Source organism: Leptopilina heterotoma, unplaced genomic scaffold, assembly GCF_015476425.1.
Source record: "Leptopilina heterotoma isolate Lh14 unplaced genomic scaffold, ASM1547642v1 Lhet_68, whole genome shotgun sequence".
In the NCBI taxonomy this organism is placed as follows: domain Eukaryota; kingdom Metazoa; phylum Arthropoda; class Insecta; order Hymenoptera; family Figitidae; genus Leptopilina; species Leptopilina heterotoma.
The window spans coordinates 4,347,195-4,372,550 of record NW_025111157.1 but is presented as its reverse complement, the minus strand read 5'-3'; the positions used below and the strand labels follow the sequence as shown (position 1 = coordinate 4,372,550).

Below are 25,356 nucleotides of genomic sequence, written 5' to 3'. Positions count from 1 at the left end.
GAAAAATATCTCTCTAAATCTAAATTAGTTGAAACTGAGTAATTTCTAGTAAAATTCTCTTCAACTTTTTATTTGGGTTAATTTAGCAATTAGAAAAAAATAACTAATAGTTAATAGTGAATAACTGATTATTAGTAGAAAATATTTAATTTTTAGTTAAATATTGATTCACTTTTTGCTTCAAAAATTAGAAAACATTAACTAATTACTAGTAAAAAATAACTAATTTTCAGTAGAAAATAACTAATTGTTAGCCGAAAATAACTAATTTTTAATTAAATATTGGTTTATTTTTTGCTTCCACAATTAAAAAACATTTACTAATTACTAGTAAAAAATTACTAATTGTTAGTAGAAAAGAAATTAGTAGTTAAAAAACGACAGATTATTATTTTTAATTATTATTATTATTTTAGTGCTTTTTTAGTGAGATACTTTTACTTGATTTAAATAAATTATATATTTGGTTTATATAAAAACATTTTGGTTTACAAAGAAACAAAATAGTTTTTTATGTTTTCCATTTTTTTCCCCTGGCGTGAATTTAATTATTTATTGGAAAAATTTGAAATTTTTCTTCCAGTTCTGTTTGTGTGTTTTCATTTTTTTTTTTTTTTAATGAGAAACGGTTACAGAAATAAACTACATTTCAAAGAGTGAGAAGCTTGAAGGAAATCTTTTTTCTTTTGGTTTTTTTCTCTTCTTTATTTGGGAAATGAATTGTTCTATTGTCACTGCATTTTTGTCCTAATTCTGTCCGTTAGTTTTAAAAATGAGAGTGACACAAACACTTGGTGAAAATAAGGATAGTAGTATTACTTTCTCTTTAGTCAAGTGCAGTTCGCAATAATTAATGTCGAGCTTTTCACATAATACTCGCGGATAATAATTGTTGTGATCATGCTTATTATTTATTAAAGCTTTTTCATATCTTATTCTTGAATTATACAATTAAACACCCACAAAAATGGATAAATACTTCACTCTGAGCGTAATAAAGTTTTTATTTGTATTTAAAAATAAATTTTATTTGGTTTAATTAATTTAGTTTGGTTCGAATATATTTTATTTCGTTTAATTAATTTAGTTTGGTTCGAATATATTTTATTACGTTTAATTAATTTTATTTTGCTCGAATAAATTTTATTTGGTTCGAATTAATTTTATTTGGTATTTTATTTTGGTTTCAAATTATTTTTTTGGTATTTATTTGAACCAAATAATTTTATTTGGAATTTATTTAGTTCAAATAAAATTTTTTAGCATTCTTTTGAACCAAATAATTATATTTGGTGTTCATTTGGTTCGAATTAATTTTATTTGGTATTTATTTGGTTTGAATAAATTTTATTTGAACCAAATAATTTTATTTTGTATTTATTTGGTTCAAATTAATTTAATTTGGTATTTATTTGGTTTGAATTAAATTTTTTTGTATTTATTTGAACCAAATAATTTTATTTGGTATTTATTTGGTTCAAATGAATTTTTCCAGTATTCCTTTGAAACAAATATCTATATTTGGTACTCATTTGGTTCAAATTTAATTTTTTTGTATTTATTTGAACCAAATAATTTTATTTGGAATTTATTTGGTTCAAATAAAATTTTTTAGTATTCTTTTGAACCAATAATTATATTTGGTATTCATTTGGTTTGAATTAATTTTTTTTGGTATTTATTTGGTTTGAATGAATTTTATTTGAACCAAATAATTTTATTTGGTATTTATTTGGTTCAAATTGATTTAATTTGGTATTTATTTGGTTGGAATATAATTTTTTTTATTTATTTGAACCAATTAATTTTATTTTGTATTTATTTAGTATTTATTTGATTTATATTAATTTTTTCGGTATTTATTTGAACCAAATTATTTTATTTAGTATTTATTTGGTTTAAATTAATTTATTTTGTAATTATTTGAACCAAGTAATTTTATTTAGTATTTATTTGGTTCAAATTAATTTAATTTGGTATTTATTTGGTTGGAATGAATTTTATTTGAACCAAATAATTTTATTTGGTATTTATTTGGTTCAAATTAATTTTATTTGGTATTTATTTGGTTCAAATTAATTTAATTTGGTATTTATTTGGTTGGAATATAATTTTTTTTTATTTATTTGAACCAAATAATTTTATTTTGTATTTATTTAGTATTTATTTGATTTATATTAATTTTTTCGGTATTTATTTGAACCAAATTATTTTATTTAGTATTTATTTGGTTTAAATTAATTTATTTTGTAATTATTTGAACCAAGTAATTTTATTTGGTATTTATTTGGTTCAAATTAATTTAATTTGGTATTTATTTGGTTTGAATTAAATTTTTTGTATTTATTTGAACCAAATAATTTTATTTGGTATTTATTTGGTTCAAATGAATTTTTCTAGTATTCCCTTGAAACAAATATCTATATTTGGTATTTATTTGGTTCAAATTAAATGTTTTTGTATTTATTTGGTTCAAATAAAATTTTTTAGTATTCTATTGAACCTATAATTATATTTTTGGTATTCATTTGGTTCGAATTAATTTTATTTGGTATTTATTTGGTTTGAATGAATTTTATTTGAACCAAATAATTTTATTTGGTATTTATTTGGTTCAAATTAATTTTATTTGGTTCAAATTAATTTAATTTGGTATTTATTTGGTTGGAATTAAATTCTTTTTATTTATTTGAACCAAATAATTTTATTTTGTATTTATTTAGTATTTATTTGGTTCATATTAATTTTTTCGGTATTTATTTGAACCAAATTATTTTATTTAGTATTTATTTGGTTTAAATTGATTTATTTTGTAATTGTTTGAACCAAATAATTTTTTTGGTATTTATTTGGTTTAAATGAATTTTTCTAGTATTCCCTTGAAACAAATAACTATATTTGGTATTCATTTGGTTCAAATTAAATTTTTTGGTATTTATTTGAACCAAATAATTATATTTGGTATTTATTTGTCTTGAATAAATTTTATTTAGTTTAAATTAATTTTGTTGTATTGATTTGGTATCAAATAAATTTTTTGTTATTTACTTGAACCAAATAACTTTATTTGATACTTATTTAGTTCAAACTAATTTTTTTGGTATTTAGTTGGTTCAAATTAATTTTATAGTAATTACTTGAACCAAACAATTTTAATCGGTATTTATTTGGTTCAAGTAAATTTTTTTATTATTCCTTTGAACCAAATAATTATATTTGGTATTCATTTGGTTCAAATTAATTTTTTTTTATGTATTTGGTTCAAATTAATTTTTTTTTTTATTTATTTGAAACAAATAATTTTATTTTGTATTTATTTGGCTTGAATAAATTTTTTTTTGGTTTTTTTCTTGGAGTTTTTCTTTTTTTCTAAATATAAATAATAAATTTCCGATCTCTAAAATAATAAAAATAAAAAATTTAACCTTTGCATTAAAATATATTTCTTAAACTTATCACTTAATTGGCAATGGTTTTAGAAGTATTGTAGACTTTACAAGTATCAATAACTTTTTCATTACAATTCAATACTTTATAGAAGTTCTGTAACTGCGCTTGTTATAACCATGCTCTTATAAATCTCAGTTACCAGTGTTCAAGAAACTTACAAAGTTTTCTAATTTTCTTTTTCAAACTCACTGTTTACTTTCCATGCACATAAAATCGCATTTGTCATACTTTGTTTAACGTCTCTCACGAAATACACGAGATGCACTTTTCTCGAAAACATTTTTCTAATGTAGACGCAGCTACAACTAAAAAAAAAAATTTTTTTTTCAAAATAAAATTATTAAAATTACTAAATAAACAAATATTAAATAAATAAATATTCAATTATCATTAAAATTATTTTTTTTAAGTAAAAATATATTTTTCTCAATAAAATAATAAATCAATGGATATATTTTTTCTGTTAACAATTATTTTAAAAAATAATTTTTTTTTTCATTGAAAAATACATTTTTCACTAAAAGTAATATTTAAAAAAAAAGAATAAAAAAAGGAAATAATATTTTGATAAAAATAAATAAAAAAATATTATTAAGATATAATTCGTGTATGACGAAATATACAAACGTTCCTATTTCGTATACATATAATTATGTGTTATATATTATAATTACACGTTATGTATGCTATTTGAATAAAATAATTAATATTTATACCAAAAAAAAACGTATAAGTAGGCAATTAACTTGACCTTTCCTAACAGAAAATAGTAAAGTAGAAAAAAGAATATTCGAATTGTTATTTGATTAAATGCCACGTGCACTGGTGATAGAAGAAAGGAAAAAAGAATTCAGTAGTCGTTGAAAATAGCGGTACGCGCCACTTTCATTGAAAAACATGTCTATATCGAATGGAAATTACTCTAAACATGTGGGTAGTTTCAATTAAACGTTAATCGAAAATTAGAATCGAGTGCATTTAATGACAATTTTATGTAGTGTATTTTAAATATTTATCATCTTCATTTTGCTCCATGTGAAAAAAAGGAAGAGGAAAAATTATCTCGCAGAGCTGAATAAATTAAGGGAAAAAGATGAAGTTTACTACACAGGAAAATGTTTCATTTATTATTAAAATTATCTCGTGCAAAAAAAAGATCTAAATAAACTTTTTATTTGGTTAAAATAAATTTTGTTTGGTTGAAATAAATTGTATAAGGTTCAAATAAATATTTGGTTCAAAAAACATTTATTTAGCTCGAGTAAACTTTATTTAGTTCGAATAAATTTTAGTTGGTTCAAGATAATTTTATTTGGTATTTATTTGAACCAAATAATTTTATTTAGTATTTATTTAGTTCAAATTAATTTTATTTGGTATTTATTTGGTATTTATTTGAACCAAATAATTTTATTTAGTATTTATTTGGTTCAAATTAATTTTCTTTGGTATTTATTTGAACCAAATAATCTTATTTAGTATTTATTTGGTTCAAATTAAATTATTTTGTATTTATTTGAACCAAATAATTTTATTTTACTTTTATTTGGTTTAAATTAATTTTTTGGTAATTATTTAAACCAAAAGTAATTTTTGAGACATTCATTTGATTCAAATGGACTTTTTTGGTATTTATTTGAACCAAATAATTTGATTTAGTATTTATTTGGTTCAAATTAATTTTCTTTGGTATTTATTTGAACCAAATAATCTTATTTAGTATTTATTTGGTTCAAATTAAATTATTTTGTATTTATTTGAACCAAATAATTTTATTTTACTTTGATTTGGTTTAAATTAATTTTTTGGTAATTATTTAAACCAAAAGTAATTTTTGAGACATTCATTTGATTCAAATGGACTTTTTTGGTATTTATTTGAACCAAATAATTGTAGTTTCATTTTATTTGGTTCAAATTAATTTTTTTTTATTTATTTGAAACAAATAATTTTAGTTTTATTTTATTTGGTTAAAAAACAATTTTAGTTGTTCAAAAAATATTTATTTACTTGCAGTAAATTTTATTTAGTTCAAATAAATTTTAGTTGGTTCAAATAAATTTTAGTTGGTTCAAATTAATTTTATTTGGTATGTATTTGGTTTTAAATGAATTTGTTCGGTATTTACCAAATAATTTTATGTAGTATTTACTTGGTTCAAATTTATTTATTTTGTATTTATTTCAACCAAATAAATTAATTTTGTATTTATTTGGTTCAAATTAATTTTATTTGGTAATTATCTGTACCAACTAATTTTATTTGGTATTTATTTTTCTCGAAGAAATTTTATTTTGTTCAAAATAATTTTTTGGGTATTTATTTAAACTAAAATTAATTTTTTTGAGATTCATTTGATTCAAATGGACTTTTTTGGTGTTTATTTGAACTAAATAATTGTAGTTTTATTTTATTTGGTTCAAATAAATTTTAGTTGATCAAAAAATATTTATTTACTTGAAGTAAATTTTATTTAGTTTAAAAAATTTTATTTAGTTTGAAAAATTTTAATTGGTTCAAACCATTTTTATTCGGTATTTATTTGGTTTAAAATTAATTTTATTTAGTATTTATTTGGTTTCAAATTAATTTCATTTAGTATTTATTTGGTTCATATTAATTTTTTCGGTATTTATTTGAACCAAATTATTTTATTTAGTATTTATTTGGTTCAAATTATTTTATTTAGTATTTATTTGGTTCAAATTAATTTATTTTGTAATTATTTGAACCAAATAATTTTACTTTGTATTTATTTGGCTCAAATTAATTTTTTGATAATTATTTGAATCAAATAATTGTAGTCTCATTTTATTTAGCTCAAATTAATTTTTTTTCTATTTATTTGAAACAAATAATTTTAGTTTTATTTGCTTAAAAAAAAATTTGATTTCGTTCAAGTTCATTTTATTTAGTTCCTATGAATTTTAATTGTTACAAATTAAATAAATTTTAAATTTAAATAAAATTTAAATAAATTTTAGTTGGTTCAAAAAAACCTTATTTATGACGAGTAAAGTTTATTTACTTCAAATAAATTTTAGTTAGCTCAAATAAATTTTAGTTGGTGCAAAAAAATTTTATTTGATTCAATTAGGAATTTTATTTGCTTCGAATAAAATTTTTACTCAAAGAAAATAAATAATTTAGTTCGCTCTCAGAAAAAAATATTTTTATGTAACTAAAATTATATTTGGTTTAAATAAAATTTTTCTCTGGATGTAGTAAATAATTATCTACACGTAAAAAAAAATTTATCTTGAACAGTTAAAAATTTCGTTATATTAGCAAAAATTTTAATTTGAGTCAGTTAAGACTTTCGCTATTCATGAGAAACTTATTCTTGTTCTAAGTGAAATTTTTTTTATCAAATTTTCAGTGAATAATTTTTTTTTTTTTGAAATAAATTGTTGAATTTCGACTTTTTTCAAGCTTTCGTATAAAATATCGAATTGACATGAGTTCCTTAAGTTACAAACTCGAGGTTCCTATGCAACAAGCAAGTACCGCTATTGTGGACGACATACGGGTTTCTGCGTTGATCTGGGTACGACGCTCTCGTAAAAATTATCTACCTCGCACGTGACATGGCACAACATGGGCGTAAGAATGAAATTTGTTATAAAGCTCTTTGGTTCTTTTTTCTCATGACATTTCATGTCACAGGGGTACCAAACTGTTAATAATGAGATGAGAAAATTACTTTTCAATATTATCTACCAGAATATATGATAATATTACGTTTATTATTATTCATATTAAAATAAAATTTTATTTACCTCCAATTTTTTATCTGCTTTAAATAAACTTCATTTTTTTTGTTTCGAGTAAATTTTATTTACTTAGAAATTAGAATAAATTTTATTTGACTGAAAAAATTGTATTTGAATCGAATTTTTTTGTCAAATAAAATTTTTACTTGAAACAAATAAAATATTTATTTAATTATTGAAAAAAAGGAAGAAATAAATAATTTAAAATTAATAATTAGTTATCAGTCTTACACTGTCATGTAATAATTATGATAATTATAAAACTGTTTTCTATCATTTAAGAATAATAATGTTCATTTAAATTTTAAATATTTAAAAAAGACGTTAATAAATAATCAGAAATCGATAAATACTTACAAATCTTATATTTTCATGTTTTTTGATGTTTTAAATAAATTCCACTTATGTAAAGAGAATAATTAATTTAATTAATTAGGTAATTAACAAAAATTAAATTTTTATTATTTTTTTTTAAATTAGAAAATATTCAATTTTCAACTATTTTATTGAATTTATTTTTTATTTTTGCGAATTCTCAATGAAAATGGCAAAATATAAGAAAACATATTAAAGTAAAATCTTGATAAAATTGAAAAACTAATTTAAATGAATTAAAAAAAGGAAATATTTCGAAAAATCTCATAAATAATATTGCGAATTTATTGTGAAAATTGTTGTCCTTCTGTGTATCATTCTCGAGTGTGAAAATTGCGGCAATTTCTATGTGAAATTAGAATAAAAATATTCACACGAATTTACTTTGTGAAAAAGGAAGTGAAACAAGTTTATGAAAAGATATTAAAAGCGTAAATTTAAAGGGAAATTTTCTTCAATTATAATTCAGTGGGAAAAAAAAATTATTTTTATTCAAATAACCTACTTGTCAATTATCAAATTTATTTTTTTTACTAAGTATTTAACATTTAATTCAATTATTATTGAATATGAATTTTATTATTATTATTATTATTATTATTATTATTATTATTATTATTTTATTATTAAACAATGAAATTTATTTTTTTTTAATTAATACTTATTTGAATCAAATAATTTTCTGTAAATCAATTAAATAGTTTTTGCATCGAATAATAAAATATTTAGTTCTAAAAAATTTACTTCTAAAAATATTTAATCTCTAAATTTGAATGAGTAAAAAACTTTATTAAAATTTGAATTCACGACTGACTTTTTGCTTTTCAATTAGTAAATTCCACTAATAAATTAGTAGAAATTACTGTTACATAAATTGGTTAATTAGAATTAATTAATTAATTAATTGTTACTTAGAATTAGTAAATTTTGCTAATAAATTAGTAGATATTACTACTTATTAGTAAATTTTACAAATAAATTAGTAGAATTCACTATATTTATTAGAAAATTTACTATTTTTATTTTTATTCACTAATAGTAATTAATTATAATATAATAATAATTTATTTATTTATTAATAAATTAGTAAAAATGTTTACTAATTTTTTAGTAAAATTAACTAATAAATGTTGATTTCTACTAATTTATTTGTAACATCTACTAATAAGTAGTAATTTTTACTAATTTATTAGTAAAATTTATTAATTCTAATTAACTATTAGTTAATAATTAATTAATTATTAATTAACTCTAATTTAGAGAGTTGAGTTAAATACAATTTATTTGATTTAAATAATAAATAGGATTTGAATTTATTTATTTCAACATTATTTTTCAAAATATCAAATTTTAGTTAATAATTAATTAATTATTAATTAATTCTAATTTAGAGAGTTGGTTTAAATACAATTTATTTGATTCAAATAACAAATAGGATTTGAATTTATTTATTTTAACATTATTTTTCGAAATAACAAATTTTTATTTAAATCGATTACATAATCTTTAAATTTGAATTAGTAAAAATGTTTACTAATTTTAATTAGTGAATATGACTTTTTGCTTTTGAATTAGTAAATTTTACTAATAAGTAGTAAAATAAAATAATAAAATTTAAAATAGTTAAATTAATAATAACTAATTTTAAATAGTGAATATGACTTTTTGCTTTTAAATTAGTAAATTTTACTAATAAATAATGATTTTTACTAATTTATTAGTAAAATTTAATAATTTAAAAGAAAAAAGTCAGTCACTAATTTAAATTAGTAAACATTTTTACTAATTCAAATTTAAAAAAGTAGTATTTGATTTAAATAATAAATATTTGATCTAAGTAAATATTTATTTGCTATTAGACGAATTATTGATTGTTCGAATCAAATAATTTTTTTTTCAGTGAATTATTCTAAACCCGCAGAATTATTTGAAAAATTTACACTGTTTTCTTAAAAGTGTTAAATTAATACTAAACTATGAATCAAATTAATACAAAAAAATTTTGATTAAATAAATAGAAAAAATTTTGTAAAAAAAAACAAAAAAAATTAATTAATTAATTAATTTTTAAATTATGATTTAATCAACATTTTTAGCATCAAATGGTTGCCATTTAGTTAGTAGGGTAATAAATAAAAAAAAATCCACATTTTTACTATCAAAAATCGTTAATTACTTTTCAAAGGAAATTTTTTTTTTTTTCGTTGATACTTTTCAGTTAGCAGCATAAAAAAATTAGTCACTTTTCGTTAAATTTACCCCAACTTATAATATTCCAAACATCATTTTTCTCCCCCGTTTTCTTTTTTCTCAATATTTTCTCCCCCATAAATTAAATCAAAGAAAAATACAACCAATGTTTATTCTCGAGGACCTTTGACAATATTTTCCGAAAGTAAGCTATATTTTTTATGTCCATGGTGTATTTTTGTAATATATAGAAGTCGAGAAACTAAATTATTATAGATTTTTTTTTTTTTTCACCCTCTACGGGCGGGTATATAGACAAAGTTTTGTTGTATATAAGACTGAAGTTGTTACAGATACAGGTTTTCTGTTGACCTTGAGACTGAATATCATCGCATGCACAACACAGAGTCTTCTTACCTTGACAGATACTGGCAAGAGCAAACCGGCGACTAGGACGAATAATGATTTACAATCAGATTTCGCCACATATCATCCCCAAAGTTCTCTGCTGATTATTTCCTCTCCAATCCACTGATGTGTGCTTTATTTCTCTTCTCTCGTCCCCTTTTTTTTCACTTCCGTTCGTTTTCACAGAAAAGAAAAATTAACACTTGTTCCCAATCATCAGAATTTTGTTTTCTCGATTTTTCCTTTTTTTTTTTGTTTGGTTCTCGAACCGAACAAGTTACAACAAGTACAAGTTGTTTTAATTTTTAATCTGTTGATGATGACAGTTCGCAGCACGATTTTCGACACTTGGGGACTTGTTGGGAAACGAATCGGAAAATTGTTTTGAAACGTGTACGAAACTTGTTGGGAACGAAACGGAAAATTGTTTGGAATGATTCGAAACTTGTTCGAAACGGTACGAAACGGTACGAAACGGTACGAAACGGTACGAAACTTGTTGGGAACAGTACAAAACTTGTTGGGAACAGTACGAAAATTATTTGGAATGATTCGAGTCGGGGACAATTCGAAACTTGTTCGGAACGATTCGGTACAATTCGAAACTTATTTTCAAACAATTCGGAACTTGTTTGGAACAATTTAGAACGGGTTGAAACTTGTCCGAAACAGTATTTTCGGAAATAATAACCGAACCTTGAGAGGAACAAGGAAACACAAATTGAAACTAGTTCGAAACTGGTTCGAAAGTCGATTTTCGCTGGTTCGGGACTTGTTCGAATGGGATTATTTTTTTGACAGGTGGTAAATTTCCTGGAGGTACCGAACTTGTTTTGTTTATTTTGTTTTTTTTTTTTTTGGTGGCGAATAGTGGAGAATAAATAAGGGGGGAATAAGTGGGCCCGGTGCTGGGACCGGGTGGAATCCGACTGATCGTCTCGGTGCGGGTCGAGGACGATGGATGATCGGCAGGCACTGAGGCGAAGGTAACAGTCGATTCTGCAGCGCCTCTGTTCTAGTCGAGCACGAGCAGCACGAAACGTATCGGCGATCGCATCGCGTACCACATCCCCGAGGAAAACTGCCCGTCTAGACTCTAGACTATCGAGCCGTTAAGACAGCATTCCAAGATGGTAGGTAGGTCTTCCTAAAATATAGAGACTTTAGCAGCTGCTCGAGGCGAGGTGGTGGCAATGACCGTTCTCTTGGTTTCCCCCTACCTGGTTGTCGCCACAAGTCACTCGGAGTGGTTCCACACTCAGTGCTTCTTCTCAAGACTGCCTGCCTACCTGTCCTCTCTTCTCTCCTTCTCCTTCTTCTTTTTTTTTTCAAGAATCATCACAGAGTGCTTCTTGCTGTCATCTTGTCTTCCTTTCTCTTCTCTTCTTTTCTTTTATCTTCTTTATTCTCTCTTTCTTCCTCTTTAACCTTCTTTTTCCTCTCTTTTTTCTCTTTTTTCTCTTTTCTCCTCTTTTCTATTCTTTTCTTCTCTTTTCTTCTTGTTTCTCCTCTTTTCTTCCCTTTCTTCTTGTTTCTCCTATTTTCTATTCTTTTCTATTCTTTTCTTCTCTTTTCTTCTTATTTCTCCTCTTTTCTTCTCTTTTCTTCTTGTTTCTCCTATTTTCTATTCTTTTCTTCTCTTTTCTTCTTGTTTCTCCTCTTTTCTTCCCTTTCTTCTCTTTTCTCTTATTTTCTATTCTTTTCTTCTCTTTTCTTCTGATTTCTCCTCTTTTCTTCTCTTTTCTTCTTGTTTCTCCTCTTTTCTTCCCTTTCTTCTTGTTTCTCCTATTTTCTATTCTTTTTTCTCTTTTCCTCTTGTTTCTCCTCTTTTATCCTCCCTTTTTTTCTTGTTTCTCCTCTTTTCTTTCCTTTCTTCTTGTTTCTCCTCTTTTCTTTCCTTTTCTTCTCGTTTCTCCTCTTTTCTTCCCTTCTCTCCTCGTTTCTTTTTGTTTCTCCTCTTTTCTTCCCTTTGCTTCAGGGTTTCTCCCCTTTTCTTCCCTATATTGTGTATCGTTTCAAACTAAAAAAAAAGTAGTTAAAAAGTAGCTATCGAAAGATTAAACTTGACGACCAAAAAAAAAAAAACTCGTTTTAGACACTTTTCACAAAACTGACGAAATTTCCATTCTGTATATTTTTTATCTTCCTGACTTTTTCCTAATTATATCATCAAAAATATTCACTTCTTTCTTATTCTGATAATAAATTTGAATTTCTGCAACGAATTTTATTATTCACGAAAAAAAATTTGTGAAAGATTCATTTCTTTTAACTAATTTTATGCAAATTCCAATTTAAATAATTGAATTCATGAGAAATTTTTATTGTTCATGAAAAGAATTCAATTCTTACAAAGATTTTTTTAAAAAAAGAATTTTTAAATAATTAAATTCTGTTTGGAAATTATATCAAAATAGTAGACATTGAAAATTGAATAATTGAATGCCTGTGTAGTATTCTGTATTTTATTAAATTTTTCTTGAAAATAATTGAATTTCTAAAAAGCATTTTATTATTTATGAAAATAATTGAATTCTTGCGAACGATTTTATTATAATTTTTTAAAATAATTGAATTTCCAGGAAGAAATTTATTAAATTTAAAAATAATTCAATTGACGTGATGAATAAATTGTTATTTATGAAAAAAAATTGAATTTTGCAAAGAATTTTATTAACATGCCTCAAAATAATTGAATTTTAGGGAATAATTTTGTTAGTTATCGACATAATTGATTTATTTCGAAGAAATATTTATGTAAATAATATTGAATTATTGTTGAGAAGAATTTTATTAAAATCTACAAGAATAATTGAATTATTTCAAAAAAATTTAATTATATAATTGTATTTAAAATATAATTGATTTCTTTCGAACAAATTTATTATAATTTTGAAAACAATTGAATTCCTGGAAAAATATCTACTATATTTATAAATAAATGAATTCTTCCAAATAATTTTTAAAAAAAACATTTTTTTTTTTAAATAATTGATTTTTTCGAGAAATTGAAATTAAATTTTTATGAATAATTACATTTTTGAGTAATACTTGTAAAATTGTTTTTTCAAAAATAAATGAATTCCTTTAGAAGAATTTTATTATTTATGAAAATAATTGAATTATTGCGAAAAATTTTATTAAAATGTTTAAAAGGAATTGAATTTCTGTGAAAAATTTTGTTATTTTTGAAAATAATTGAATTTTCCATAAGAATTTTATAAACATTGTTTGAAATAAATAATTTTTTGGAAATATAATAAATAATATGAAAATTTTATTTGTGAGGATAATTGAATTTTTTTTATTAATTAATTTAAAATAGTATTACAAATAATATTGAATGACTGTGTGGTATTTTATTAAATTTTGTTTTTGAAAATAATTGAATTCCTAAAAAGCATTTTATTATTTATGAATAGAATTAAATCCTTGCGAACGATTTTATTAGAATTATTTAAAATAATTGAATTTACAGGAAGAAATTTATTACTTTTAAAAATAATTGAATTTTTGTGATTGATATTGTTATTTATAAAAATAATTGAATTTTGCATAGAATTTTATTAAAAAGACTTAAAATAATTGAATTTTTGGAGATACTTTTTTTAATTATCAACATAATTGACTTCTTTTGAAGAAATATTTATGTAAATAATTGAATTCTTGGGAATAATTTTATTAAAATCTAAAAGAATCTAATAGATAGAATCTAATATTTTTGTAAATAATTAAATTCTTCCAAAGAATTTTAAAAAAACATTTTTTTAAATAATTGATTTTTTCGAGGAATTGAAATTAGATTTTTAAGAATAATTACATTTTTTTGAGCAATTCCTGTAAAATTGTATTCAAAATAATTGTAATCCTTCCAATTTTATTTGTGAAAATAATTGAATGGTTGCTAAGAATTTTATTAAAATTTTCAAAAATAATTGAATTATTGTGGAAAATTTGCTTTGTGAGAATAATTGAATTTTTTTATTTATTAATTTAAAATAGTATTCCAAATATAATTGAAATTATTTGATGGTTTTTATTATTTATGAAAATAATTGAATTGTTGCTTAGAATTTTATTAAAAATTCTTTTAAAATTTTTAATAATTGAATTTCCATGAAAAATGTTATTATTAGTGAAAGTAATTGAATTATTTTGAAGAATTGTATAAAATTTTTGTTAAATAATTGATTTTTTCGAAATTTTTTTTGAAAATATTTTAAATTAATTGAATTTTTGTGGAAATTTTATTATTTATGAAAGTAATTAAATTTTGGATGAATTATATCAATTTTTTTTTTAAATAATTGAATTCTTCTGCGAAATTTTATGAAAATACTAGATATTGGAAATAATTGAATTTCGAATATTTTTTTGAAAATAATTGAATCGTTTTAAAGAATTTGATTATAATTTTTGAGAATAGGTTTTTAATTTCTAGTATTGGCAAATTTAAAATATAGTGGAAATTGTAAAAAAAAAAAGAAAAATAGTAGCTTTTAGTGGCAATGACAAAAACATTAAAAATCCTGAAATTTTCTCCCCTTTTTCCTTTTCCTACTTCCCCTACACTTTATTTTTGCTCACTTCAGTTTCATTGCTCCTTTCTTTGCATTCGCCTCTTGGCAATCTTGTTCATTCTTCTCGTCATTTCGTATAAAGTCAAGAAGACTCACTTCTTCTATCTTTTGTGTATAATATGTACGACTACTGTATTCTTTCCTTGGTTTCACCTCGACCTAAAATGGGACTAAAATCGATTGACTAAATTCGCAATATATGGATATGAAAAATTTGCGCTAAGGTGCTTTTAGAGATGAATATAATTTTAAATCCATAGCGCAAAAATAGTGGCGATTTTTTATCTATTGTCACTGTCAAATTAAAAATCGAAAAAGAAGAACTTATTTACGAGTAATATTTATTAGTTTTTAATTATTATTCTTTTGTAATTACACTGAAAAAAAAAATTTATTTGACACAAGTAACCAATTTCTTGTCTATTATCAAATAAACATTTACTTGAATCAAATAATTTTTATTTGAGTCAAATAAACATTTACTTGAATCAAATAATTTTTTTCCAATTCAAATAAATTGTATTTGAACCAATAATTTCAGTATTTAAAGGAAATATGAAGTGAACCATTAAATTGACTCAAATAAAAATTATTTAATTCAAGTAAGTATCGAAATGATAATAATAAAGTTGATAATTGATAAAAGTCAAGTAATCGGTTATTTAAATCAAATAAATTTTTTTTTCAGCGGAGGTGACAAAAAGAAGGTTTAGATATAAAACATTGTTTCTATACAAACAAATACCAATTAAAAGTGACGATTTTGTAAATTTAACAGAAAAACAATTTGTGTTGGTAATTAAAATTTTCAGCGGAATTCTGATGGAATCTCGCAGTACTTCGAAGGGGGGAAATTTTTTTTCAAAGATTATAAAAGTTCTTGTATAAACTTTTTCTTGTAAAAATTTTTTCAAAGGAAAAGTTATTTTGAAAGAAAGAAAAAATTGAACTAAAAATAAACTCTTTTAATTCCCGTTACTTACTTTTTTTATAATAACAAATATAAAGCAAAAAAAAAATAATATTAGAACCAGAGAAATTAATTTATTTCAACCAAATTTATTTTTTTTACAGTTTTTTTTTTTATTTTTCAGTTTCAAAAGCCCTTGTTATGAAACTGAAGCCTTTTTAAAAATTAAAATCCCCTTTTTTACCTTATAGACAAAAATAATTTATTTATTTATATAAATATTTCCCGGTGACCACAAGGTCCGCATCCCTGAACTAAATAATGAAGTATACATATTTATAAATAAAATAAATAAAAGTGAATAAAAAAAAAATGGAAAAAATAAAATAAAAATAAAAAAAAGTTGATTTAATATTCGGAAGAGTATATATCCACCTTTTCAATTATGAAATTCGGGGGTAATCCTTATAATATATGAAGAGAAAATTGATTATACTATCTTGTCCTTCTGTACTACAATTGGCTATTAAAAACTTACGAAACTTATATAATGATATATGATATTTTTTAACAGGGATTTAATATTGTAGGTCATGATGGCCAATAAATAATTTATGAACACAGCAGGATACTCTCTTATTAATATAATTTTTCTCATACTCCAATTCCAACCCTTTTTGCTTTCTCGCCCAAAGTTTTCTCTCGCACAAATCCGCCAACACTATTTTTATCTATATATATATATATACACCCACTCGAGAAAAGCTTTTCCCTTCTTAGTCTCAATTCGTCTAATGCAAAATGTACTTTAGCTTCTACACCATTTTTCATAAATACTCTCTTGCATTTCTCATTTATATATACTTTAGTGTGAAATGTATAAAGTGTATAAATTATAAAATATTCAAAATGCATATTTCTTTAAGGAAAATTAAATTCGACAGTCGTATAATAAACAAAACTTTCAGTGAAACTTGAAAGTTGAAACTCAAAAAAAAAATTAAATTAAATAAAACAATAAATAGAATTATTATTATTATTATTTATTATTATTTATTCAATTTTAATAAAATTTCATTTTAATTAAAATTTATTTAATTTAATAAATTTTAATTTAAATTGAAAGAATTCAATTATTTTTTTAAATAGTAAAATCTTTACAAAAATTCAATTATTTTGAAAACAATTTTAATTGAATTCCTCGGAAGAATTCAATTTAAAAAAAAAAAAAATTTAACACATTCCCAAAAAAATTCAATTTTTTTTCTAAAATTTTAATAAATCCTTCGAAAAAATTCAAATATTTTTATAAACAGTAAAATTCTTCGCAGGAATTGAATTAATTTTATAAATTGTAAAATTCTTTGCAGGAATTCAATTATTTTTAAAACAATTTTAATTGAATTCCTCTGATGAATTCAAATATTTTTAAATATTTCCATAAATTTCAATTATTTCCTAAAATTTTAATAAATTTTTCGAAACAATTCAACTATTTTTATAAATATTAAAATTCTTTGTAGGAATTAAATAATTTTTAATCTAATTTAAATATAAAATTACACGAAAGAATTTAATTACTTTCAAAAATTTCCATAACATTCAATTTAAACAAGAATTTTAAATTCTCTTAAAAATAATTCAATTATTCTCAAAATATTATTAAAAAAATCTACATATATAAAAATTGAATTACTTTTAATGCAATTTTCCAATATATTCGTCAAAAAAATTCTATTATTTTCAAAAAATAAAAAAATTCTTGTGATGAATTCAATTATTTTGAATAATACTTAATTTTAATAAAATTCTTTAAAGAAATTAAATTATTTTCGAAACAACTTTAATAGAATTCCTCGAAAGAATTTAAATTTTCAAATATTAACATAAAATTCATTTATTTTCTATAAAATTTTAATAAATTCTTCGGAACAATTCAATTATTTTTATAAATAGTAAAATTCTTCGCTAGAATTTTATTATTTTAAATCCAATTTTAATAAAATTCTTCTTTATAAAATTCAACTGCTTTCAAAATTTTCAATTAAAATTATTCGATATTCAAAAAAAAATGTCTTATTATATTTATTTACAAATTTCTTTAATTGTAAAAATATTCGATAATATGAATAACTTCTTTTTTAAGTAAATATTTAATCATTATTATTTTTCCGTAGGAATTAAAATTTTTCAAAAAATAAAAATTTAAACCTTTTTGAAATTCAATAAAATCCTTCGCAAGAATTGAATTATTTTTTCAAGTATAGTAAAATTTCTCAATTTTTATTAGAAAATTCTAGAAGAATTCAATTATTTAAATTGAAAAATAAATAATTTATTGAATAATTGAATATTTGTTAAAATTGAACTCTCATAAAAAATTTTATCAACAAATTTTTAAATAATTGAGGAATTCGTTTAAAATTGTATCAAAAATAATTAACATCCTGCGTTGAGTTTTATTATTTATGAAAATAATAAAATTCCTGAGAACAGTTTTATTATTTTATAAAAAATAATTGAATTATTGAGAAGAAATTTCTAAAAAAAATTATAAATAATTGAAATCCTGGGAAATTTTTATTATTTATAAAAATAATTGAATGCTTCCAACGAATTTTATTCAAGTTTATGAAAATAACTGAATTTCTGTGAAGAATTTTATTATTTATGTATATAAATAATTGAATTCTTGCAACGAATTTTATTCAAGTTTATAAAAATAATTGAATTTCGGTGATGAATTTTATTATTTATAAAAATAATTGAATTCTTGAAATGAGAACGTTATTATTTTTTTTTTTAAATAGTTGAATTCTAAATAATTCTTGCGACGAATTTTATTAAAGTTTTTAAAAATAATTGAATTTTGACGAGAATTTAAAAAAAATTTTTGAAAATAATTGAATTTCGAAGAAGAATTTTATTATTTATAAAGATAATTGTAATTTTGACGTGAATTTACAAAAGACTTACTTCAAATGTTTATATTATAAATTATTATTCATAATAAAGTAAAAATGAAGGAGTGAAAATGAATTGTTAAAAAATTAAATACATTGAATTCCCGTAAAATTAAAAATATAATAAAACCGTAGGAAGTTTAATGAAAACATATTTCTTAGAAAAAGAAACTAGAAAAAATGTTAAATATTTAAAATTTAAATAATAGAAAATTAATTTTTTAATAATAGCTAATTTAGTTTTAATTTAATTTTCCAAATTCCTTTTTATAATGAAGCAAAGACTTGTTATGAAAATGTGGGTGAAACATTTTTTAGGATTGAAAAAACCATAATATTGAGAATTTATGAAAATTGTTAATATCAGTTGAAAATAAAAATTATGATTACAATGTTTTACAGTATATTAAAAAATTCAACCATTATGATTGGTCGTATTGTGTTCGAGGTCATAAATTACACTGCGTAAAAATGCATATATTTCTGATAAATTTTTTATATATGTAGTACAATTTATTTTTATACATTTTTCAGTTTTTTTCAAATTATAAGCGCAAATAAGAAATAATGTGTTTTAACAGCAAATTTCAAATTTTTGTATTTTTATAAGTGAAAGGAAAAATTTAAAATATATACCTACGCTTAGTTATTAAAAGGTTTTTTTTTGTTTCGAATAAATAATATTAAAACATTTTTCCTTAAATAGAAATATAAAGAGGAGAAATTATTAAAAAATATAAAAAAAAAATTGATAAAAATATTCCATTTCGTAAATTAATAAATAATTTATATTGTTATTTTTTTGTCATAATGGTCTTACTTTTTAAGTAATATTTTTTTAAATCAATACACAAACAAAAGCTCTTTTAGGTTTTAACTTGAAAAAAAATTGTGAAATTCAAAACCTCTTGAAATGGACGCAATCAAAAGTGAATAAGATACATTTTAAAACAATGTGCAACAAGTGTCTGCGTTATACACAATGTACAGTGCATATATCCCTCTGTCGGTAAAGTTTAAATGATTTTATCCAGCAAACTTTTTATAACGCTGACAAAATTTACCCCATGGAATATTAAGTTTGTCAATTTCATAATCAAATTTAAATCGAAAGTTCAATTTCAAGTTTTAATCAAACTAGATTTTGTTCTTACAATTTATTTATTTCAATTTTATTGGAAAATAGTTTTTTTCTATAAATTAAAAAATTTATTTTAAACTATAAATACTTTCAAATATTTTTTTATTACTTTATTTTTTAATTTCTGTATAGTAATTTTTGCAAAAATTAAAAAGGAAAAAAATGTCCTTTATTTGAACGTTCAGAAACAAAACTTTGTTCTTTTAGTTTATTTATTTATATAAATTTTATTAGAAAATAGCTTTGAGTATAAATTAAAAAATTAATTTTTAACTCAATACTTTAATTTTAATTATTTTTTTTAAGTTTTTTATTTTTTTAGTTTTAATCAAACTAGATTTTGTTCTTTCAATTTATTTATTTGAATTTTATTAAAAAATACTTTTTTTGTATAAATTAGAAAATTAATTGAGTAAATACTTTAATTTTTATTATTTATTTTTTATAGTTATAGTTTTAATTAAACTAGATTTTTTTCTTTCAATTTATTAATTTGAATTTTATTAAAAAATAGTTTTTTTTTGGGTAAATTAAAAAAAATAATTAACTAAATACTGTAAATTTTAGTATTTTTTTATTACTTTATTTTTTATTTCAGTAAAGTAATTTTTGCAAACATTAAAAAGAAAAAAAAATGGGAGAATTTTTTATTTAAAAACCAGGAGAATTATTTTCTAATTGAATTTAGATTTTATAAAATTTTAATTATAATTCAATTATAGAAGAGAAATTATAAAAGAATAGTTTGGAAATAGTTTTTCAAATATGAAAATATTAATTTTAGTATGAAAATACTTTTTCGATTATGAAAATATTTATAGTATGAAAATAGTTTTTTAAATATGACATTCTAATATAAAAATAGTGTTTCAAATATTTATTTCAATGTTCAATAACTCTAAGACTAATTATTTTCTAACGGAATTTATTTCCATTTTAATTACAATTCAATTATATGGAAAGTTCTTTGAAAAATATCGAATAAAATAATAATGTAAATTTTTTTATTTGAAATAATAAGTAAATTTGAAAAATAGATACATTTTCTCTCGTACGTTGTAAAATAGTGACTTGATATTTTGTATATGTATAAAAAGAAGGGAGAGAATCTCGACTTTATAGGAAAGTACCCAATGGCTTTAGGCGCATTATAAACTGCGAATTTTTCTTTTCTTTTTTTTAATAACAAAAATAATGTGTGCATCGTGTGTGTATTTTTTTTAGAAGAGAATAAAACTAAAGATGGTAAAATAATTTTTTCAATATATGATTTTTATGACAGGAAAAATTACTGTATCAATATCAGGAATGATGCGGTATTATTTTGTATACGTATTTTACATCATAGGGTGGAGAGTGGGTAAATACTCTAACCCTTCTGATAATTTTATCTTTAGAAAACTTTACCAATATCGTAAATTTTGATAAAATTTAACGAAAAAAATGATAAATTTTTATGCTCAAACTTGATCCGAATTACACTTTTCAAGAGAGAGAGAGTGAGAGTGAGAGTGAGAGGACATTTTTGAACTTTTTGGAGATAAAATTTATTATTATTATTACTTTAGTAATTGTTGTCATAATTCGTTTTTATTTACACTTAATTCGTTAAAAAGGCTACTAATAATTAAGGAAATAAATAAGAAATTACTAATTACTAAATAAGGAATTAAATTACAATAGTATTTTACATATCGGTTTATTTAGTGAAAGAATTAATTCTAAGACTAAAAAAAATTAAAGACAAAAATTTCGATAAGAAAGGAAATTAAAAATTTAAATTGATTTATATTAATTTCCAAACTCTCTTAATTCATATTCTGATTATAAATAATAATAGAATTGTAAATATTAACGAACATTTTGAGATTCAATATGGAGATGCTGTTCTCCACCTGCGAACGCCAAGGTCACCGCTAGATGGCACTTTAGTTCTTTCTTGGAATTTCTCTTGACACCTGGTGGTGACCTTGGCGTTCTCAAGTGGAGAAATTAAACCGCACTTTTATTTCTCAAAACCTTTTTTATAATTAATAAAATGTAAAAATTTTTTTCTTTAATTCTTTTAACTAAATATATAATATCATGTTTGTCTCACAGTAAAACTTAGAAATTTTTATTTTTATTTATTTTATTAATTTTTTTAGTTAAAAATTAATAAAATCTCATAAAAAATATTAAATTGTGCATATTCTTCCCTTTTCTTTTTTTTCAAGGAAAAAATTGTTCCTGAGAACAGTTTTATTATTTATAAAAATTTTAAAATAATTGAATTATTGCGAAGAAATTTCTAAAAAATTTGTAAATAATTGAAATCCGGGGGAATTTTCATATTATTTATAAAAATAATTGAATTCTCCTAATGAATTTTATTCAAGTTTATAAAAATAACTGAATTTCTGTGAAGAATAATTTTATTATTTATATAAATAATTGAATTCTTGCAACGAATTTTATTCAAGTTTTTATAAAAATAATTGAATTTCGGTGATGAATTTTATTATTTATAAAAATAATTGAATTCTTGAAATAAGAACGTCGTTAAATGTTTTTTAAATAGTTGAATTCTCGCGACGAATTTTATTGAATTTTTTAAAAATAATTGAATTTCAAAGAAGAATTTTATTATTTATAAAGATAATTGTAATTTTGACGCGAATTTTTAAAAAAAATTTTGAAAATAATTGAATTTCGAAGAAGAATTTTATTATTTATAAAGATAATTGTAATTTTGACGAGAAGTTAAAAACAATTTTTGATTTTAATATTTTATTAATTTTTTAATTAAAAATTAATAAAATCTCCTAAAAAATATTAAATTGTGTTATATTCTTCCTTTTTCTCTTTTTTCAAAAAAAAACTTACAAAACTTGTCATTTTTTTGTAAGTTGGAAAATTTTTCAATTCTATTGAAAAGAAAAATTTCTCCTTTTTGCAAAGTTTAGAAAAATTTAAGTTTTTTGAAACTCTAAATATGAATTAGTAAAAATGTTTACTAATTTGAATTAGTGACTAACTTTTTACTTTTGAATTAGTAAATTTGATTCCTAATAAATAGATATTTCTATTAATTTATTAATAAATTTTTATAATTAACTAATTCAAATTATGAACATTTTATATCTATAATAATAATAAATATACAAAAATATAAAATAATAAACTTTTTATAACCGTTTATAATTTAAAATCAGAAGAAAATAAAAAATTTTTTCCAATTCAAATTTAGAGAGAACTTGAAAATTTTTTATATTATTTTCTTAGAGTTGTATAAAATTTTTTAATTTTTTTCGAACGTGGTACAATTTGTTATAAAATTTATTATTTTCAGAGGAAATTTTACAAACTCTAAAATAAATTTTTTTCGGAAATAGTAAAAGTTATTCTAGAAGTAATAATTTTTAATAGTAAATTTTACTACATTTTTAATAGTAAATTTTACTATATTTTTAGAAAAAATTTTACCAAATCCAAAGTAAATTTTACTCATTTTTAGTGAAATTTACTTCGAATTTAGTAAAATAATAAACATTTTGATTAAAAATTTAGAAAAATTGTAGACTTCGCAAAGAGATTAAAAAAATACTATTTTTCCACAGGAATTAAGACATTTAAAAATTTGAAATTAAACAACTTATAATAATTTAAAATAATTTAAAATTTATAAAAATAATTGAATTATTGTGAAGAAATTTATAAAAAGTTGTTAATAATTGAATTCCTGTGGAATTTTTATTATTTTTTGAAAATAATTAAATGTTTGTGTATCATTTTATTAAATTTTTTTTAAGTAATTAAATTCTTTTCGGAAAATTTTATTAAAATATATCTTGTCTACATATTTATTGAAAATAATTAAAATTAGGACAAGAATTTTATTGGCATTTTTTGGAAATAATTGAACTTTGGGGGAAAATTTTTTTTATTTACAAAGATAATTGTGATTTTGACAAGAATTTTTTTTTAATTTTGAACATAATTGAATTTTTTGAGAAGATAATTAATTGAAAAATTAATTAAATTAATAATTAATAATTAATAATAATTTAATAATTAATCAAATTAATTGAATTTTATTACTTTTGAAAATAATTGAATTTCTGTGCAATTATTTATATAATTTCTCCAAAATTGAATTTTTGTAGTGTTTTCGACAAAAATTGTTGAATTAAAAATTTTTAAATTCTATTTTTTTTTAAATTGCTATTAAAAAATGAAGTAAAAAGTTAGTTTCGAAAAGTAAATTTTGAAAAAATGAATAATTCGTTATTATTGTATTTACTTACGAAATTTTTTTTTTTTTTTTTTTTTTTATTCGAAAATTAAATTTTCGAGACAATTAATAATTTATTAAACATAATTTTGAAAAAACGAGTATAATTCGTTTACAGTTTCGAATTAAATTATTACAGTCCACACTGATGATTAACTACACACATGTTCCGTTAGATAAAAATGATTAGCCAGTTACAAATCCACTTTGTACCAAGTATTTTATTTATCACTTTGCTTTAAATTTAATACTCCTGAAATAGTTTTATTATCTTTTTTTTTATCGAATAACAGTTTTCTCGCGGCTAAAATTATTCTCAAAAGATATTTATATACATATTTATACCTACAGTAAGGTGAGAAAAATAATTTTGTTTATCAAATAAATTAAAATTAAATTAAAATCGCGAATTCGTAAATTAACGATTCTTAAAATCATTTAAAATTAAATTTAAATTAAATTAAACGATTTTTTAGTCATTTAATTTAATAATTGACGAAAAAATTTTTGATAATTAAATATTTATTGCCGGGGGAAAAAAAATTCGAATTAAACAGTTTTTAGAGGATTCATTTCGTATTTTCAAGAATTATTTTTCTTAAAAAGAAAGAAAACGAGGGGAATTATAATTTTATATAAATAAACTCGTGAATTTATTTTATTTTGTTCTTTTTTTTTTTTTTTTTTTTTTTTTTGTTGCTTCTTCTGGATACTTAAGCTTCCTGTGAAAATTTCAATGATGACGATTTCGCTTCTTTTGGTCGCAGGCAAATCACACGGATTTACCTTTGCAGACGAAGGTTGTACCGGGAATCAAGGATTGGCTGCGCAAAGTTTGCGCGCCTAAAGGGGTGTGCGTCGGAGGGTGCTAGTTTCTGGGTTGGATATATATGGATGGTACGCGAAGCAATTCGTCTCATCGTTATATCCGCAACTAGACGAGTCTGGTTTAACTTTATAAACCAAGTTAGTTGGATACGTTTCTTCGGTTCTCAAATTTTTATCCAGTTTCTTTTTTTTAAATCCAAAAGTAACCATCATCATCTCTATTATTAAAAGCGTCTCAATTTTATTGTAAGTGCTTCAAAAAAAAATTTTTTTTTTCGTTTTTTCTTTTATACTCTTGCGGTAAGTGATAAAAAGTTTGAAAGATTTTTTTTGGATTAAATAAATAAATTTTTTTTATTACTGAATAAATCCGTTTTTTATAACTTGATAAATTTATTTTAATAAATAAATTTGGTTAAAAAATAAATTTATTTTTATTAATAAATTTATTTTAATAAATAAATT

At 20.9% G+C, this 25,356-nt stretch overlaps 3 protein-coding genes across 12 annotated transcripts in view; 2 read left to right on the top strand and 1 right to left on the bottom strand.

Moving 5' to 3' along the window:
- The window catches only part of LOC122510262 (mucin-2), a 50,179-nt gene extending 39,839 nt beyond the window's left edge, over positions 1 to 10,340 (bottom strand). Inside the window, exon 1 of the mRNA XM_043624764.1 lies at positions 10,206 to 10,340. The gene's annotated coding sequence lies outside the window, so the exon portion shown is untranslated. The remainder of the gene's footprint in view (positions 1 to 10,205) is intronic.
- LOC122510265 (F-box/LRR-repeat protein 20) overlaps positions 1 to 25,356 on the top strand; it is a 295,503-nt gene that overhangs the window by 206,704 nt on the left and 63,443 nt on the right. The window lies entirely within an intron of this gene.
- LOC122510273 overlaps positions 1 to 25,356 on the top strand; it is a 151,286-nt gene that overhangs the window by 109,726 nt on the left and 16,204 nt on the right. Inside the window, exons 1-2 of one of the 8 annotated variants that reach the window (XM_043624786.1) lie at positions 4,273 to 4,380; positions 6,883 to 7,053. The exons of 1 other annotated variant lie outside the window; for it this stretch is intronic. The gene's annotated coding sequence lies outside the window, so the exon portion shown is untranslated. Of the gene's footprint in view, positions 1 to 4,272; positions 4,381 to 6,882; positions 7,054 to 11,234; positions 11,334 to 19,194; positions 19,306 to 19,550; positions 19,659 to 24,830; positions 25,138 to 25,356 lie in introns of those variants that run through there. 6 more of the 8 variants (XM_043624783.1, XM_043624784.1, XM_043624782.1 and 3 more) reach the window with 6 other exon arrangements.